This window comes from Protopterus annectens, chromosome 4.part0 (genome assembly GCF_019279795.1).
Source record: "Protopterus annectens isolate FY-2018-M chromosome 4.part0, PAN1.0, whole genome shotgun sequence".
In the NCBI taxonomy this organism is placed as follows: domain Eukaryota; kingdom Metazoa; phylum Chordata; order Ceratodontiformes; family Protopteridae; genus Protopterus; species Protopterus annectens.
The window spans coordinates 1,257,842,110-1,257,860,704 of NC_056733.1; the positions used below are offsets into that span (position 1 = coordinate 1,257,842,110).

Sequence of the window (18,595 nt, forward strand, 5' to 3'; positions counted from 1 at the left end):
TCGCTTCCAACCTCTCTGTCACAAGGTCTCTCTTTCTTTATATTTTATAGGTAGTACCATCTTATTCACCCCTCCCCCCTCTCCCCAAGAAACTATATACATATTTACAACTGTCACCTCCCCTCTCAGAGAAATAACTTCTCTGACTAGCAAACACACCCTTGTCTCCCTAAAAGCTGTTATAACTATGACAAGGAATTTTCCTTATCAACCATTCTACATATTCCAATAGCCCCCTGATATTTTTTTATTTTTATTTTCATTTTACTATCACCTGCCTTGCAAATCTGTCCCACCATAACGTCCAACTAATTCTTTCCTACACGTATTCATAATCCTTCCCATTTAGTTCCTACTCCTCTATTTTCTATCAATCTATCCTACCTATGCATCTCTCCATGGTTTCCCCTTCTTCACTTGAGAGTCATATACTATTTGAACCACTTTACATTAACACACTCTCCCCTCAATCATCTTACTTCCCTATCACCTGCCTTACCTAATGCAGCTCCACCAATTTCTCACTACCGTCTTCTATCCACCTTGCAACTGTCCAGAAAAAAAAGAAAGAAAATTTACAGTTCAGACCTTCCTGTAACACAGGGAGACACTTCCTATGATTTAAACAATTGATCTCCACACCATCTACATCTGCTGACTGTTTCATAACCTCTGTAACCAATACTGCACTCCTGACCAATCCAAAACTTACTACCCCCCATTTCCCGTCACATCCACTTTCTCTGCAACACAAACACTGTCATCTTATGACTTTGCAAAGCTAGTTGTCATACACCTGATAATCTGTAGATATAAGACCCTGGATTGCATCATTGTTCAAACTTTGCTATACTTCTTCCAATGTCTTCTTTTGCTGCAGAAGGTTTTTCTCTCAGCATAGTTGTAACTTTTTTTTATTTCCTGCCATGTTGTCAGTAACTACACCTCACAGTCTTGATCTTTTTCCATTATACTTTCAGTTCTGCACTTCTTTTCCAATCCTTTCTCTTTCTGGGCTGCCTTTTTTCCCATACCATTCAAAACAAATTGTTCACATTACTAGAAGGCTCTACTTTGATTTAAACACACTTTTAATGCAAAAACCTATGAAGCACAGGCATGCACATCTGTTCAGGGTGCCACCACTCTGGAACTACAATCTACTTCCAATCTTTGTTCCATGACAAAAATATCTGAGAATCTTTTATATAAACAGCTATTTAAATACTTTAACAGTTGTGTTCTCTTTCTGTGACAGAAAACACAGGTTCAGAACCTCCTTTAGCACCACAGCAACATGAATTTTTGCTACTGATTACATCTACAGTACCATGAACAGCCTTTCTACAACTTGAATATTTGCTGATATGACAAGAGCATTTGAGACTGTTAACCATAACCTTCTATACAAACGGAAACAAATGAACTTTGGCTGCAACACAATTTCATGCTCTCAAACCTACATGAAAGACAGATCTTTCCAAATATACAGTAACAATACCTCTCAGACACAGGTACACTAAATACTAGTGCGTCACAAAGCTCAGTATTAAGCCCCCTACTTTCTACCAGTTTATCAGAAATATTACCCCTGACCTCCCTAATATAAACATCATAATGTATGCAGATAAGATTCTTCTACTTGACACTAACAAAACACAACAGTCTCTTCAAACAAATATACAGTACATATTTCAGCCTTATGCAATTTGTTTCAATCAGACTTTTAATAAACGCCATAAAAACACACATTATGCTATCTGCAACCCAAAGAAACTTTCGTCTTTACCTCAACTTCATTTTCTAGACATGAAAGGAATTATTACTCCAAATATTACAGAACAAAAATACATAGGTATAAACTCTTGATACCACCTCTCCCGTCCTCAATAAGCTTCATGGTACTCTCCCAATCAGATCTCTCAGCTTCTCCCTCCTTCTGCATAGAAGCCCATAGCCAAAAATGGCCTGCTTCCTAAAGTTGAATATGCCTGACCCCTGACTGCACTTTAATCTGCACAAAGCACACAAGAGCTCTATGGTAGACAAAGATATGCAAACTTGCACTGCTGGCAAACCAAAATATTCATCACTGTGACATACTTCGTGAATTCCCCTGGCTCCCTATCACAAGCAGAGACACTGCTTCCAGGCACCATTTTACTCACACTAATGCCTATGAGCTACTGCCTACTCTTGAGAACAAAACTACCTCTAAAAGAACAAAACTACTCTCAAAGAGGCAGCCAAGAGTACAGTCTCACTCTAGCTAGACCACGATTTAAGATACCTATTGGAGAAAAAGCATTCTTTGATTAGGCTCAGCTCTCTAGAACAAGCTAAAAACTGAAGTTAAAACAATGAAACCCCTAGAGTCCTTCCAGAAAATGCTTAAGGAATACCTGGAAACCAAGTGAATTTACTTCCATGATTCTGCACCTTACAACTATTCCTCAACAAAAGCAAATAACTTTATATTGCATCCAAATGGATAAACTCTATCATGCTTGTACATATTGTATACACTGTACTTATCCTCGACAAATAAAACAGTATAAGAAATGTCTCTGTGTGGAAGATTTTCAATCCATATATATCTAGTTAATCACTGTAAATTACTCAGATCAGAAAATGGTAGTAGAAGTAGCGAACTTAAACTTGTCCTATGTCAAAAAATAATAAAAATCTATAATTTGAAACATTACACAGAATTACTAAGCAGTCAAAAGTAATTCAAGCAGGGCAGACAGTCTGTTTCCAGTCGAAAATCCTTTATTAGGGACACAGACAAGCAATCCAAGTAAAATAAAACTAACAGAATAATAGTTTCCTCACAAGCTTTCTAACTAACTATATATCTATATATATATATATATCTATATATATATATATATATATATATATATATATATATATATATATATATATATATATACACACACACACACACACACACACACACACACACACACACACACACACACACACACACACACACACACACACACACACACACACACACACACACAGTTTATCATGCTGTAAAACAAGTCATCCTTTCCCCCATCAGTGTGATATTCGAGCTGGTCCTGCCCTACTTAGTAGCTGTCATAATAATATAACCCTTATGTACTTTAAATAAAAGTAATAATGATGTGGTACCTTTTGTGATTTCATCCAAGACAATATACTACATGGCTAGAAATATATATAACAAATAAAAAACCTTAGGCCATTTGGCAATCTAAAAATATATATAAATATATACATATATTTTGCATGCAAAACACCATTCTATTTCCAAAACATACAGTTAACAAAGATCGTTTTCATACTTCTAGACTTCTTCAGTTCTGTATACAAGAACCCTAAAAACTATCTACAAAAATATTATTGTATAATTAGCTAGTATTATTACACATCATTTTGAATAAAGTGGAAAAAACAATATAGAAAAGAAAAAATGTATAATGATAGAAACAAAATATACAGTTCAATTAAAAATTATTTAACATGGTATTTAAAACCAACTGGAAGAATAAAATAAAATAAAATTAGTCATCTAACCAATGTGGCAATTTTCTAAGTTCCAGTACACTTTTAAGTGAACAGTAGTAGTTTAGTCCAGGCTTCCTAAAAGAGTTCAGCTTTAATTGCCACATGAGTTCATGTTTCTCCAGCATATTCAGGATGTCTCCTTCAAGATCACCCATGTCTACACGATCCAGTATCTGGAACTTATAACCTGTGTGTCTTTTATGAAGAGCTAGGTGTTTGGCTAATGCATTATTTTTACATCCAGAGTGGATTTCTGCCAGATGACATGAAATCATACGCTTAAGTTTATTTACAGTCTTGCCCACATAAACTGCATCACATTCATTGCACTGTGCCCTGTAAATTACTTTTGTAGTGTTACAGTCACTCCTGCACTGGTCTTAATGATTTTCTTTAAATAAGGGCAATAAAAACTACAAATACTGACACTTTTATGTCTGAATGCTTGAGTTGTCAGCAATGTTTAATGACCTACTGGTTATATATAATTTTTTTATTTGGCTTTCTGCCTCATGAAATTTGCAGGTCATACGAATGGTGAGCTGAACAAAGCTGTGTCACAGGTACACTTTCTGGATGTTTTGCATCATGAGATCCTCCTAAAGTTATCATTTATAGGCCTGCATTTACAAGTAAATACTCCTCTCTCTCTCTCTCTCTCTATATATATATATATATATATATATATATATATATATATATATATACACACACACACACACACACACACACACACACACACACACACACACACACACACACATATATATGTATATATATATAGGCAACATGTCTCATATTTTTTCATTCTTAGCACATGTCCAACAACTTCCCAGGAAATTACTTTGTTATCATGAGTTAACAAGTGAATTATTAACCAAGGTGGACTGGTAGATCAAATTAGTTGCAGGTTATTTTAGAATGTAGCTGTGTTTTGTGTAGTGTATGGTGCCACATGGGTGGTGCTCAGGCCTTTGTTTGAGAGTCAGCTGCTGACCTGTAGAGACACCACTTCCCCCCCACTTTCCTTTTAGTTAAGATGGCCAACTGTTTACCCTTTTCCTTGGATGTCCATTCCTTGCAAATAATTTACTAAAAGTATTATTTGCCTGAGGTTTGCTGTAAGCATTAATGCTATTTTATTCCAGTATGAAATCTAGGACATAAAAGGTAAAATTGTATTTTCATGTCAGTCAAGCTATAAGTTTGTGTGTTTTGGCAACAACCAGGCATATTCTCTTGGACTGTAAATGGTATCTGAAACCCCATCTAATGGCTAGACTCTAGTATCACTGCTGAATAAGTTATATGGATATGGCCTGCATCCATGAAGTGCACTCATCCAGTCTGAAATGCTGTAAACTGTCATGCTCTTGGAACTGCCTGGTAACTGCTTCTCCATATGACTATATATAGAAGCATTACAGAGTGGCGATCATGCTAGTGCACTTAAGATGCAGATCAACCGTTCTTCATTCTTTTGGGAAATCTGAGTTAACCCTGACCACTGCTGACTTTAATTGAGGAACGAATACATGATAATTATTAACACATATCTTTATCCCCAACTCCCTCTGGCTGAGTTTAAAAAGATATTAGCATTAGCTTTTGTTAATTTGCAGGGGCAGTTGATATGGGTGGGGCACTTCAGTTAGCTCTGACACAGGAGGTCTCTGGATTAGATAAGGAATCCATTACAGACATTCTGTTCGGGTGCACAAATGTGGTCTAGGATCAATATATATTTCTAAGGAATATGCTGAGGGTTATGAACTTTTAAAAAGTTACAATGTTGCCCCATTTAGACCATGGTTATCTATAGACTGAATCTGTCCTGTTGTAAGCAGGATTGCCAGGGGTGCCCTAGAGACTGCAAATGACCTACACGAATTTAAGAAACTTCTACAGGACCTTTTGTGTCAAGTAAAACAGCTGAAAGTTCAGATAATTATGTGCTTAAGTGCTCTTGGACTTATTTAAATGTTATTTCAAGTCACACCTGAGAGGTCTAAACCTTGAGAAAGTGGAAAGCATAGTATAGTGAACATAAGGCTATTCTCAGTCTCTTATGTAAGTAAGAGGATATCGGGTGCCAGGGTCTGGAAGAATATAGGTCTCCAATAGTGGCCTTCAAGTAGATGGTCTAAGATTTACTGGATTTAATGGTTTGATCACGCAGAGATTCTGGATTACTCTGCAACTCCACATAAGTTAAAAAGGATCTATTGAATTACAACAGTGAAAAGTCAGGGGAGGTCTGTTACCTTCTTAACAGAAGGTAACACAGGCTAGAAAATCTTTTCTTCAAAGGGGGTTTTGGAGGCCTTCTCCAAAACTGAACAAGGTCTTTGTTGAAGATCCTAAGGACAATAAAGTAGAATAAGAGGCATATTTATCTCAAAATGAACTTCCCTACTTAAATAGTATGCACATTGAGGTGGGTATAAGTTCCTTTGCCTCCGTAGACTTGGCAGATGGATTAAAGAAAATAAAGACAAAAGGAAGATACAGGAACCAGTGGTACCAAATGAACTACACAAGGAGCAACTGTCAAAAATGTTTAACTGTCATCTGAAGCTAAATACAAGGACTCTCCCCCTCTCTTTTCTGGGCAGTGTAAATACTTTATTAATAACATATTCCTTGTAACAAACTGAGCGATTTCCATGCATGGTGTAACTGTTATTTTGGCAGTGATTACTGATATAACCTGTTTATAATTATGAATTTATACAATACTAATAAAACAGTCATGTGTCAGATAATCAGTAATCACATTCACTTATCAATAAATTGCCATGTATTAAATAATTTAGCAAATGTAAACAACAAACCCTTAGTAATGTAATTTCCTTACCATACACCATATCAAATTGTACAGTGTTTGACAGTATGCTATTTGCAAGATTAATTTCATTCATAAGCACTGCCCCTTGAAAGTTTTCTTGAAACTGAAAGCCCTTGACACTACATCATGAAAGACTGTACCCACAATCCTTCACTCCCTACATTAGTGTATAAGCTCCCATTTTTCCAAGCTAGCTGCAGCAGTAAGGGAGTCTTATATCCTTGTCAGACAATTTGTCAGCTATTTCTCTCACACATGGAACGCTCATCCTTGAAATTCTAACATGTTTGATGCTATGTTAGTGAAACCATAGTGGAAATGAGTAGCTGCTCCTCTAGAGAAATACTGCAATTTTGATTACCCATAACACTTTGCATGTGTATGAAAATTATTGCCAATACCTTACTTGACATCAATTTGTGGGTTTGGTCATAAGGGAAAACTGAGTCAACGGTGAAAGTAAAACATAAAAAAAGTCACATCTTTCAAACGACTTGCTATTTTACCATCAGGAGTACATCTAGAAATGAAATTGACTGTAAAACACACATGCATGAGAAGTGTAACAACACACTTTAAACATACATAGCCAAGTATAACAATCAGCTTTAATATTCAGGGTTTAATCCCATGCTTCATTTAACACTGCTCACTAGACAAAGGCAGTTAGGCACACAAATGAACTTTTTACAACTTAATTTCAGATCAGGAATTAATTTGTGGCCATATTATTTAATTTATAGTCTATTACAAGTCTTAAAAACTAGACCACTGACTTCTCACCTTGTACTGGAGTCTACTTTATTAAACAGATATAGATTGTAGGTACTTTATTTGTCAATATCCTCTTCAAGCTCAAATTTCAGTACAGCATCTCACACAGCCTATTTTCTTATTATGAAATTCTAGTTCTGATCTCTAATAGTTCTCAGTTCCATACTTTTAGTCTCTTAATATTTTTTTACCTTTCTTATTGATAGTTTGACTTTGCTTTCCCATCTTTAGTTATAAATTTCTTAACCACTATCGATATTAAAGACAGCAATTCACTTTTTTAGTGCATGCAAGGTTGCTACCTTTTAACAATGCCAAAGTGGGACATGGGGGTGTGGCCAATATGACTGTCACACCCCCACTATAACATCACCAAAGGTGTTGAAGGAGATGCAGTACTGCAGTTAAGAATACAACATTGTGAAGTTATTACAGCATACTGAAAACTCACAAACCATTTAAATGAAGTGAAGCATTACTGCAAAAACTAAACACATTACTCAGCTGTAATAGTAAGTAAACTTTAAAAGAAAAAAAAACACACTACTCATTAAACAGACATTTGTTTATTTTAAAAAAAGTAAAGAAATTCTTTATAAAGTAATCATGACTATTCTGAAAGAAAACTAAAAAATCTACATACCGCACACAAGCCAAATGTGTATAATTAACACTATTTTATAGCAAATTAAAGCTAAAGCAAAGACTAACACAAAACTACATACTGCACACTAGTACACTAACTGAATCACTTTTTTTTTAAAAGTGTACTTTGCATTTGATTTTATGGCCTGAAGAAGGGCCTGGTTTGATACAATATTTGAATAAAAGTCACTACATTTCATCCGGTAATTTATAGTCATCATTAGTTCGGCTTTTAACAAGTCCACACTACATTGGTTTCGCACATCTGTCCATTTACTTTTCACCAAAGAAAAAAATCTTTCTGCAAAAGCATTTGATGTTGGTATAGATAATACCCTAGCAATTACTGGACATAGCGCAATCAGCTCAGGGCCTTCTCTGAAAAGCTTCAGCCACTTTTCTCCAGGGGTCAAGCTTGTGGTACATAACTGTTGAAGAAAGGGCCTAATTGCTAAATAGTCCCTGAAAAGATGGTCTTCATCTACATTCTGCAGACTTAGGGCAATGGTCACACTGAGTATGTCACTGAAAGCAAAGGGCTCAGTTACAGATAATTTAGACACTGTAAACAAGTAGTTGTTTTCAGTATAATCAAACCAATTTTCTAAGTCCTTTACTGCTGTCTCCAAGAACACGACAAAGTCTCTTTTCAGTTTAACAGAAGTGCTGTCTAATGTGCTCATAAGTGCCCTAAGTTTTCCTCTAAAGAAAGCATCTTCAGCTCTTGTCTGCAGTTTTTCTTGAGACAGACCATTACACAAAATGTTTCCATGGCACTAAGTGTTGATTTTTCTAATGTACTTATACGTTCATTGAAATCCACAAGAATAGCACAGAGAAAGTGCAAATAGTACTGGGGCAATGTAGGCAATTCATTCTCACCATGCTCATTAGCTGAAAAGTACTGCCATATACTCTGGGGGGGTCTCCTCTTCTCCCTGGAAGAGGAAATAGGACTGGAGCACTGGGAGATTTTTCACTATTCTTTCAATGGCTGGCAGTAGTGACAGCCACCTTGTTGGCACATGTCTTAAGAGTCTCAAATTCCATGCCACAAAACTCAAATAAGTCTTTCAAGTCTCTGTTCCTTGTGGTAGAACCTGAAAATGGCTGAAAAGTTTCAGCACAAATACCTCCACATCATAATGTAGATGTGCTGCAGCTTTTTTTGACTGCATTATGAATGATGTGGGCAACACAGTTGGCCTTCTGAAATGATTGGGCACTTTTCTTTTAATCTGGTATACACACCAGATCTGCTCCCATAGTTCACACTGGCATTATCAGCTCCATATGCTGAAATGCTGTTCCAGGGCAAGGAGTGCTTTTCCAAAATGTTCGAAATCTGCTGTGATATAGCCTGGGCAGATTCATCAAGGTCTTCATTTTAGTCCAAAAGGCCATTCACCACCCCTTCTTCTTTAGAACAATACCTCACAACAAGTGGAAATAATTTTATGTTCCCCTTGTTGGAAGCACCTGATGAAATTGCAAATGAAGTGCGCAGTTTTTGAACGTCATGCAGGAGACATTTCAATGAGTGCGGTCCCAAAACATTTTCAACAATGGCTTCAGCCTTGGTTCTTCCACAAGATGTTTTTTTTTGCAATGTCCAAATCGCTGTACAACTGAGTAGGCAACTTTACTGCACAGTCCAAACTGTTACAGGAAATATTGTGCTTTAACAGCATGAAGCACCTCAGAGGCTTCTGCTGCAATGATCCTAAGTTCTGGTCCCTCAAGGTTTGTGTTCCTTGCCACTTTGTCATCAGGTGACTGGATTTTGCTTGAAGAATAGCAGTCTTATGTTATTCAGTTGCCTCATGTCATGCAACATCATTTCTTCCACCGTGGGTCACTAGAAATTCCTTCTTGCAGTACCTGCAGAATGCTTTTACATCACTGCATCTCTCAATCCAGTTGAATTCCATTTTCCAAACATCCTGCCACTTGCACATTCTCATGTTGGTGGTAGACTGTGATGAAGCTGCAGCTCTCTTCATTCGTACTTACCTGATATGCAACATAGTTAGCAAAACTGTGTTAGTAGGGTGCAGTAACATATTGGCAGATGAATGAACTAGCTAGGGACAATGGCACATGAATGAACTGGCTAGGGACAATGGCACATGAATGAACTGGCTAGAAACACTGGCAAGCAAAATAATTGGTTTGGAAAAGACTGGCACCTGTTAATGATCATAAAATATTGGCATATGAAACATGAAGCAGTTTCTAATGTTGTTCTTTGATATAGAATCACTGAAAACCTGAGAAAAGACTGGCCTTGGCTCTAGATGACTGACACTGTTAAATGACGAAATGACGACCCCATGTGCAAAACTGGGAAAAAGGGGTTTTAGATGGATGGACACAAACACTGGCACTTGGAAGATCTGGCTACAAACACTGACACTTGAAAGATCTGGCTACAAACACTGGCACGTGAAAGAACTGGCTACAAACACTGGCATGCGAAAGAGCTGGTTTGAAAAACATTGGCACTGGAAAACTGTCAAAACATTGGCATATGAAAGACCTGAGGAATTGGAGCATAAGATAATGAACATTACAAACCATTTAAAAAGGTAAAATAGTAAATGACGTAATGTAGGAGGGCATTTTGACCATTGAAAACTTGACATTAACACAGCTTGTAGAAAACCAAATGCATTATTTTTACCACAAAACATGCAGCCATCCCTCCAGAAAATAAAGTTAAACACATTTTCACTGTACCAAACAGCCACTCTAAAATGAATGCGAATGCCCAGCAGACACCAAAGACCTGATTTACCTTTTGAACACAGCAGTTAAGAAAAAAGAAATAAACGTATAGCACTAATTTACACAGCACAATGAGCTCTATTAATGAACAGGCCCAACAGCAGCAGTGGCCGTAATTGGTAATCGCATTATAATGAAAGCAGTACATTGTAAATTTATTGAAGACATCACTAAAAACAAAATACAAACATTGCGACTTATAAAAGCAAACTATCCTGAAATGACATGTTTTAGCAGAATCCCAAATGCACTGTATTAACTTCTGAACATCATCCACCAAAAAAAAGTAAGCAAACATTTTACCTTTTAAGAGTACATCTTGCAAGAGCAGCTACAATAAACTACAATGTACTGCAGACCCCATGGACTCCTTTTACCTCCAAACATAGCAATTAAGGGAAATAAAAATAAACCTTTAACAGTAATTTACCCACTACAATAGATGCACTAAACAGACCTAAGTAAAAGTAGCATGCCCATATTCGCATTACAAGCAAAGCAGGACATTTTAACCTTATTAAAGACAGCATAAAAAATAGAATGCACACATTTACAACTATAAATGGAAACTGTCTTGAAACAGCTAAGGCAAGTTGGCAACATGTACCTACTAGAATAATAAATGCTTCAGTGGCTGGCTGGCTAGCAGGCTCCCTGCCAGCTTCAGTGGCAGGCTGGCTAGCAGGCTCCCTGCCAGCTTCAGTGGCTGGCTGACTGGCTAGTAGGCTCCCTGTCTACTTCAGTGGCTGGGTGGCTGGCTAGCCGGCTTCTTACCTGCTTCAGTGGCTGACTGGCTTACTGGTTTACTCGCTGGCTGGCTAGCAAAAAAATCTCAGTCCTTCCTTGCTCCTCCTAATATTGCAGCTGTAGAAGTGCTAATACAAACCCGCTCAACAGTTGCGACCTTTGTATGGTTCTTCCTTGTTGAATCCTTGCCCCCTTCAAGACTTGCAGCCAAATGCTGCATGAGTTACACCACTCGGACCTAACAGAGAATACCTCTGCCATGGAAAAAAACTGAAGTATTTTCGACTTTTCCATGGCAATTTGGCGAAAATCAAAAAATGGGACTTTTAAAGTCCCACAGCTTCACAGCGCCGGCAACAGGATGGCATAGCTCAACCTGTGAATGTCCCGCTGACAAGGGGATGGGCGGTAAACATAAGTGCATGTTATTTTACACCAACTCAACTACAGCATCTCTACACTGAGGTTAAACTCTCTTCCAAGTATAAGACATGGCGTATTATTCAAGTCATTTTTGTATTAAGACTTATTCCATTCCCAGAATATATGTTCCCAAGGACCTCCTTCTGAATCATTACATCTCCAGCATACGCTTCTTGTCTGTGACAACATTTCTTCATGTCTCATGAGATACAGAAAAAGCTGTCTAATATTTCTATGCAAAAATTCTAAATTTTCTGGATTTAGTTGCACAGCTAGGATTAAAACATATTCCCCTCCACTGTTCATCTGTAATAACTTTATTTACTCATTCAGTCCATGTTATTTTTACTTCTGCTCAGTACTGTCTTCTCAAACCTAATATTATTTGATATGCTCTTATTTATAGGTTCATAGGTTCATAGGTTCATACTAGGCTATCTGCCCAAGGGCATTTATAAGCCTAGCCCATAGTTATGTGGCTTTCGCCACCCCTTTAGTTTGAATAAAAACTATGCCTATCATTTTTCTGTGCCTCTGTCAAGCAGTGACACTGAAGTAATCCCTGGGGTATATCTGCGATCTCCCATCCATTGGTCAAGATTCCTCTTGAACAAGGCCAGCGAGGTGCTCTGCCTCACATGTACCGGGATTTTGTTCCACAGCATAGGGAGTCTCTGGGTGATGAATCTGTCCCTCCAGCACATTCTATTTATAACCGTGTCAAGGTTTAAGTCTCCCGCCCTTGTGGTTCTGAGGGATCTAGATTTTGTGAGGTGAAGCATATTCATCAAATCTGGGTTTGACATGGCCTTATATGTCAGGCACAGGTCACCTCTGAGCAAGTGGTATGAGACTGAATAGAGCTGGAGTTCTTTCAGTCAGGCAGCATAAGACATATTTTTGAGACCCTTTATCCTTTTGGTGAGGAACTTTTGGGGCCTTTCAAGCTGCAGCAGGTGTCTGGTCAGATACATTCGAGCGGGCATTGTACTCAATCATAGGTCTAATGAGTGATGAGTACAGGGGACGATGACCTCCCTTGATCTAGATGTGAATCCCTTCATGATCAGGTGGGATATAGAAGGTTTTCCTAACTACTTTAGCAACATGAGTGTCAAACGAAGGCTACTGTCAACTTGGGTCCCCAGATCCCTGATGACTTTTCTGTGCTCAGTGGATTGCCACCTATATGGTAGCTAGGGTAACCTTGTTTTTCCCGAAGGGTATGACTATGCATTTTTTGGCGTTTAACTTCAGGCCATGGCTCTGGCACCAGTTATCCGTTTCTGTGAGGCGTTTCTGGAGGATATCTGTGTCAGATGTGTTTACGACTATGGCGCCCAGTTTGCAGTCATCTGCAAACTTTGTCAGCCATAACCCTCCTGTGTTTGCTTGTACTTCAGAAAAGTAGATGCCGAACAAGAGTGGACCCAGGACTGAGCCCTGTGGGACACCACTTGTGACAGGCTTTGAGTCTGACATGGCTCCAGCAACTCTGACCCTGTGGGTTCTGTCACTTAGCCCGTTTGCAACCCATCTTGTGATGTATGGGTTTACATTCAAGCTGATGAGTTTTTCGATGATACCTGAGTGGGGTATTGTGTCGAAGGCCTTTGCCAGGTCGAGGTAGGCTGTATGGACTGCCTTTCCCTCATCAATGGCCTTGGTGACTGTCTCGAAAAAGTCAACCAAGTTTAAGAGGCAGAATCTGCCTTTGACAAAGCCAAACTGGGTTGGATCCAAAGTCTGCAAGTTCCCTATGTCTTTATTTATGAGTTCCATTATGATCCTCTCCATGGCTTTGCAGATAAGGCTTGTCTTATTTATTATTCTTTTCTGGTCTGCCATTTCTATTCTAGTCTCTATTATAAAATCTACTGTTTGTGGATTAAAAGAATTACTTTCCGTCTTCTGCATAACTTCCTTGAACTCTAATATTAGATCTGCATATGCAAATTCATCTGTGTTCATAATCACCCATCTATTGGAAAGGCAAGTTCATTTTTACTCAAAGCAGAAAAAGACTCAAAAGGACCCATTACAATATTGCCTATTCTGATAATCAGTGTGGATTATAAACTGCACAAAAGAACTCAGACTGGGCAAATCAGACTCCTACTATGTAATTTAGTTCACAAAGATCAGGCTTGCATTATAATAAGCCTGAAAACCAAACATCTTGTGAAGGATCTTGGCCTGGGTCTCTCGGATTTTAGAGCCTTCAAGGCTTTTGCACAGCTTAGTGTAGATCTAGAACAAGCCTGTGACACGATGTCTGAGATTTATCTTCAAATGATGATGACAGATGTTTAGTTTTTCCAGCAATTAGAAGGAAGTAGTTCTGGATATTGACTGTTCTGCATATTTAATGATAGAGTTGGACACTTTAATGACCAAACTAATAACATTTTGTTGGAAGGGCTTTCTCTTTTCTCACCTAATCATCATACTAGCTGTGAAACCTCATTTTTTATGTTGAAAAGTCATTTAGATACACAGAACTGCTGATAAATCCATTTTACATGAATCCCTGAATGTTCTGATGGATGACATTAGATCACCCTTGCCTTAGCCAAACACTACTTCTCTGTCCATTATTCAACCCTTCCTGATTTCTATAAGGCATATGAAGCCAAATGTCAAGCTCTAATTTTGGTTAAAAACTCTTCAGCTGAAATGGGTGAACATTTTCTCTGAATTACTTAGGATTGCAACTACCTACAAGATGCTTAGCTCTACATTTGATTGTCATGACTAAGTAATAATGCAATAGCTAGCCCCCTAATAATGATCTGCAGTAAAAGTTTGGAGCGATTTTTCAATATTTCCAGGAGAGAAAAGCAAGCTGGAGCTATTACCCCTATTATGGCAAATGAAGAACAGTTCAGACTATTCAGTAAACACAGTGAAAGAACGGGTTAAGGAAGGACTGTTTATAGTGAAGGACACCTAATTAAAGAATGGAATGTCATGAATCTCCAGGAAGCTTGGGTTCCATTTGGTTTGGCTGTCTATCTTGTGGGCAGGGGGTGTCTATGCCAAGAGCCAAATGAAATGGATATAAAGCCACTGACTCCACAAAGGACTCATCACTACAGAAACTGGTAGATGTGTGGGATACACTACTAAACAAGAGGGACACAAAGAGCTACTCCATCTCAAGTATTTACATACTGATAAAAGATAATACCTGAAATCCCCCTGACATTTTGTCAAAGGGTCATTTAGTTTGGCCAGCAAGGTTTGACCCTAGCAAAAGAAGGCATGTTGCTGTAGTACCAGTAATGGTGACTGCACCTCTCCAGCCATACCCATGCTTACATGGCATATTTTATGCTTTTCCTTCTTTAAACCTGAAATATATGCAGAGATCCTCCTGACACACATAAACCAATGATGGCAATATTCATACAATAAGGCAGACAACTGGCCTCATAGTGTTGTAATTTGCTCCCAGCTGCAATTTATCTGATGGGTGGTATAGAGAGTCTGTTAAGCTGATTGGGGAAGAAGAAGTACTCCTTACTATATCAGTTAAGTTACCCTGGATGCCTTTGGCAAATGACGGCCTTTATTCCCAAAGACGGTTTATTTTGGGGCATTTTATACTGCCAGGAAGTAGATGGGTGGTGATCCTCCTTGTCCTGAAGAGTGGAAAACACAGATACCTAATTTCTGTTATTCAGAAATGTTCATGCATTATGTTATCAGGGTGTTTGCCTCGGTAACTGGTCAGATCCAGGGGGACACAAGCTTAAATGAATGATATTGATGTTTTTACCATAAATGTTTTGTACTGGGGCAGACAAATAAACAGCACGGCCTGGTTTTATATTCAGTTTGTAAAAACTGTCTCGTTGAAATAAAATTATTAATAGGGACTGGAATGCTATTATTCTCTCCCATGTTTCAAGTTTTTTTCCCCCATTCCACCACTTTCTATTTGATGAAACATGCAAACTAATTTTTAAATACGAAACAGCTGGACTAAAATCTGTAAAACATCACCTGGTATTTAGGTATACAGGAAAACATTTAATTTTCCATGTTCCATTTTACTCTAGGTAATATTATAGAGCCAGTCTAGATGCAAAAGGTACATGTGTGATGGATATTCTATGTGAATCAAGTGACATTAGTATGTGTGGAACAACAGTCAGTGACTGGTATTTTTTAGCTGTAGAGTAGACGCATCTGATGCACTGCTAATTTCACTCATCCTCTTTATAGCAGGAATAAATCTCGCAACAATATGGTCCATAGTGAAGCCCCTCAAGATATGGTGCTAGAGTCAGTGCTGTCTAGTTATCTTAATTAGGTCATACTCATATCAATAAAAATTACATACATTAAATGCTAACAATAAAAACAGGACAGTGGTTAATAACGGTAGATACAGCTTACACATGAATAATGGAAAGGTTGTTCAACGGGCCTTAAAAGTGATAGAATATCTATGTAGAAGCGTTATGTTTTGAGAAAAAGTGGATTTAAAAAAGTCAGGGAAGAAAATGTGTATGGGCAACACTAAATCCACTAAAGAAATTATTTAGAACAAATGTACTGACAAAGGTTGATATGATGATAAGGTGCACTGCCAGATCCAGAGAAGTAAAGAAAAGGATTCATTCAGCACGTTGATGATCCTACTCTATTATTCCTCTCACTCCCTCTATATACATACATGCATATAATCTGGGTCTACTACTTTTTGTCACATCCACATGTCACTGAATGGTATTTCGCTGACAGCACCTCTTTGAATTGTAACTTTTTTGACAGTGTGAATATCAAGTTTGATGAACAGCGGTGTGTGTCTTTAAATGTTTTTGCATCCTGTTTTTTTGTGTTGCATTTATTCTTTAATATTGGGTGGTTATTGGGAGAAATATGTAAAACATTAGTACAAGAACCTTGTGTGAGATATTGGGTGAGGTATTATGTCTTTAAATATGTTCAGTGATTTCACGGTCAGTGAAGTGTGTTTTCGGAAATTTGTTTATTCGATGTAGTAGTGTTGGCGAAGTGCTGTTTGATGAAATGTAAATTTGATAAGAAGTAGGCCCACGTGTGTGTGTGTGTGTGTGTGTGTGTGTGTGTGTGTGTGTGTGTGTGTATATATATATATATATATATATATATATATATATATATATACACACACAAACACACACACACACACATATATATATATATATATATATTTACATTGGTTCACTATAGAATTCCGAAATACTGAAATCCCAAATTTCAGTATTTCGAAATTCTATAGCTGAAACCTTTAAATACCAAAACCCCATAACTGCAAAATTTAAAACTGCGAACCTACAGTGCAAATACACCACACACATACACACAATCTCCCCCCACAGTCAAACAAACAATCCTACACTACAGACAAGTAGGGGGCAAGCCCCCTCGTGCCCCCACATCCCTCTACTTGTATATACTAACTCCGAGATTGCACAATCACACATACAAAGGTAACTCTCACACACGCATTTCACAGCCCCTTGCATACAAACATCACAGCCAAAACACACACTAACATACACTAAAGTCCCTAACCAACACACTCATACGTACTTACCTACACTTGCACCTATGCATTCACACACCGCAACACCCCCCTTACTTATATATACTAACTCCGAGATCGCATAATCACACACACACATCTCACAGCCCCTTGCGCACACACATCACAGCCAAAACACACACACTAACATACACAAAAGCTCCTAACCAACACACTCATATGTACTTACCTATACTTACACCTATGCATCACACACCGCAACATCAGAAGCTCCGAACTTCATTATTTTGAATTTCGTGCTTCTGGTGTTTCGGAATTACAAGGCTTCGGTATTATAATTTAGAAATATTGAAAGTCGGGATTTCAGTATTTTGAAATTATAAAGGGAACCCATATATATATATTATATATATATATATATATATATATATATATATATATATATATATATATATATATATACACACACACACACACACACAAATATACATACACACTTTTTTTTTTTTTTAATAAGCGGATCACCTAGACTAGACGGTCTAGTGACCGTGGCGTACAATCAGTGGAGACTTTAAATCATGAGACTAACAGATACAGGAAGTGCAGGATTAGGTTACATTTGTTTTATCCATAGCTGCAATTTTCTGATAAATTGCCTGTAGCTTTTTCCATTACTACTATCATACATGTTTGCATATATACTTCTTTGTGTAATCACCAAGTTATATATAATGGTATAATACAGCATTAACAATTGTAGTTTTTCTGTATAGCTCATGATTCCTGCTAGTTTTATACAAGTCAAATACTTCTTTCTGCAGTTTCAAACTATCATATACCTTTTCCAGAATAACTTGCAGGTCTTCATCGCCAGTGTAGTGTGGATCCAGAATAAGGAATTTGGTTTGTCCTGTAGTTTCATCCCAAGTAACCCCTAATATTGTGTGTGCCAAAACTCCTCCACCTGGGAAGACAAAGAGAAACATGCCAATTTCTACTCTTACATTTCATCTGATTATTACTGAGCAGTGCTGTTCATTGGGAAGTGGTCTGTCACTGTAGTCCTTACCAATACTTAAGTCCTAATTATAAATTTAACAAACCTTTACTGAAAGATTATTTAGCAGTAAACATAACATGAAATACCAACAAAAAAAATCTGATGCTAGGCATCAACCCCTATATCACTAGGTGGGTTGCAAACTGGCTCGCAGACAGAGCCCATAGTGTAAAAGTAGACTGCCAACTAGTCACGAGTGGAGTCCTACAGGGTT

The 18,595-nt window shown here is 37.7% G+C and overlaps 1 long non-coding RNA gene across 1 annotated transcript in view; it reads right to left on the reverse strand.

Moving 5' to 3' along the window:
- LOC122799832 overlaps positions 1–18,280 on the reverse strand; it is a 66,247-nt gene extending 47,967 nt beyond the window's left edge. Inside the window, exon 1 of the long non-coding RNA XR_006364508.1 lies at positions 18,161–18,280. This is a non-coding gene — a long non-coding RNA (uncharacterized LOC122799832). The remainder of the gene's footprint in view (positions 1–18,160) is intronic.
- Positions 18,281–18,595: the final 315 nt, after the last annotated feature.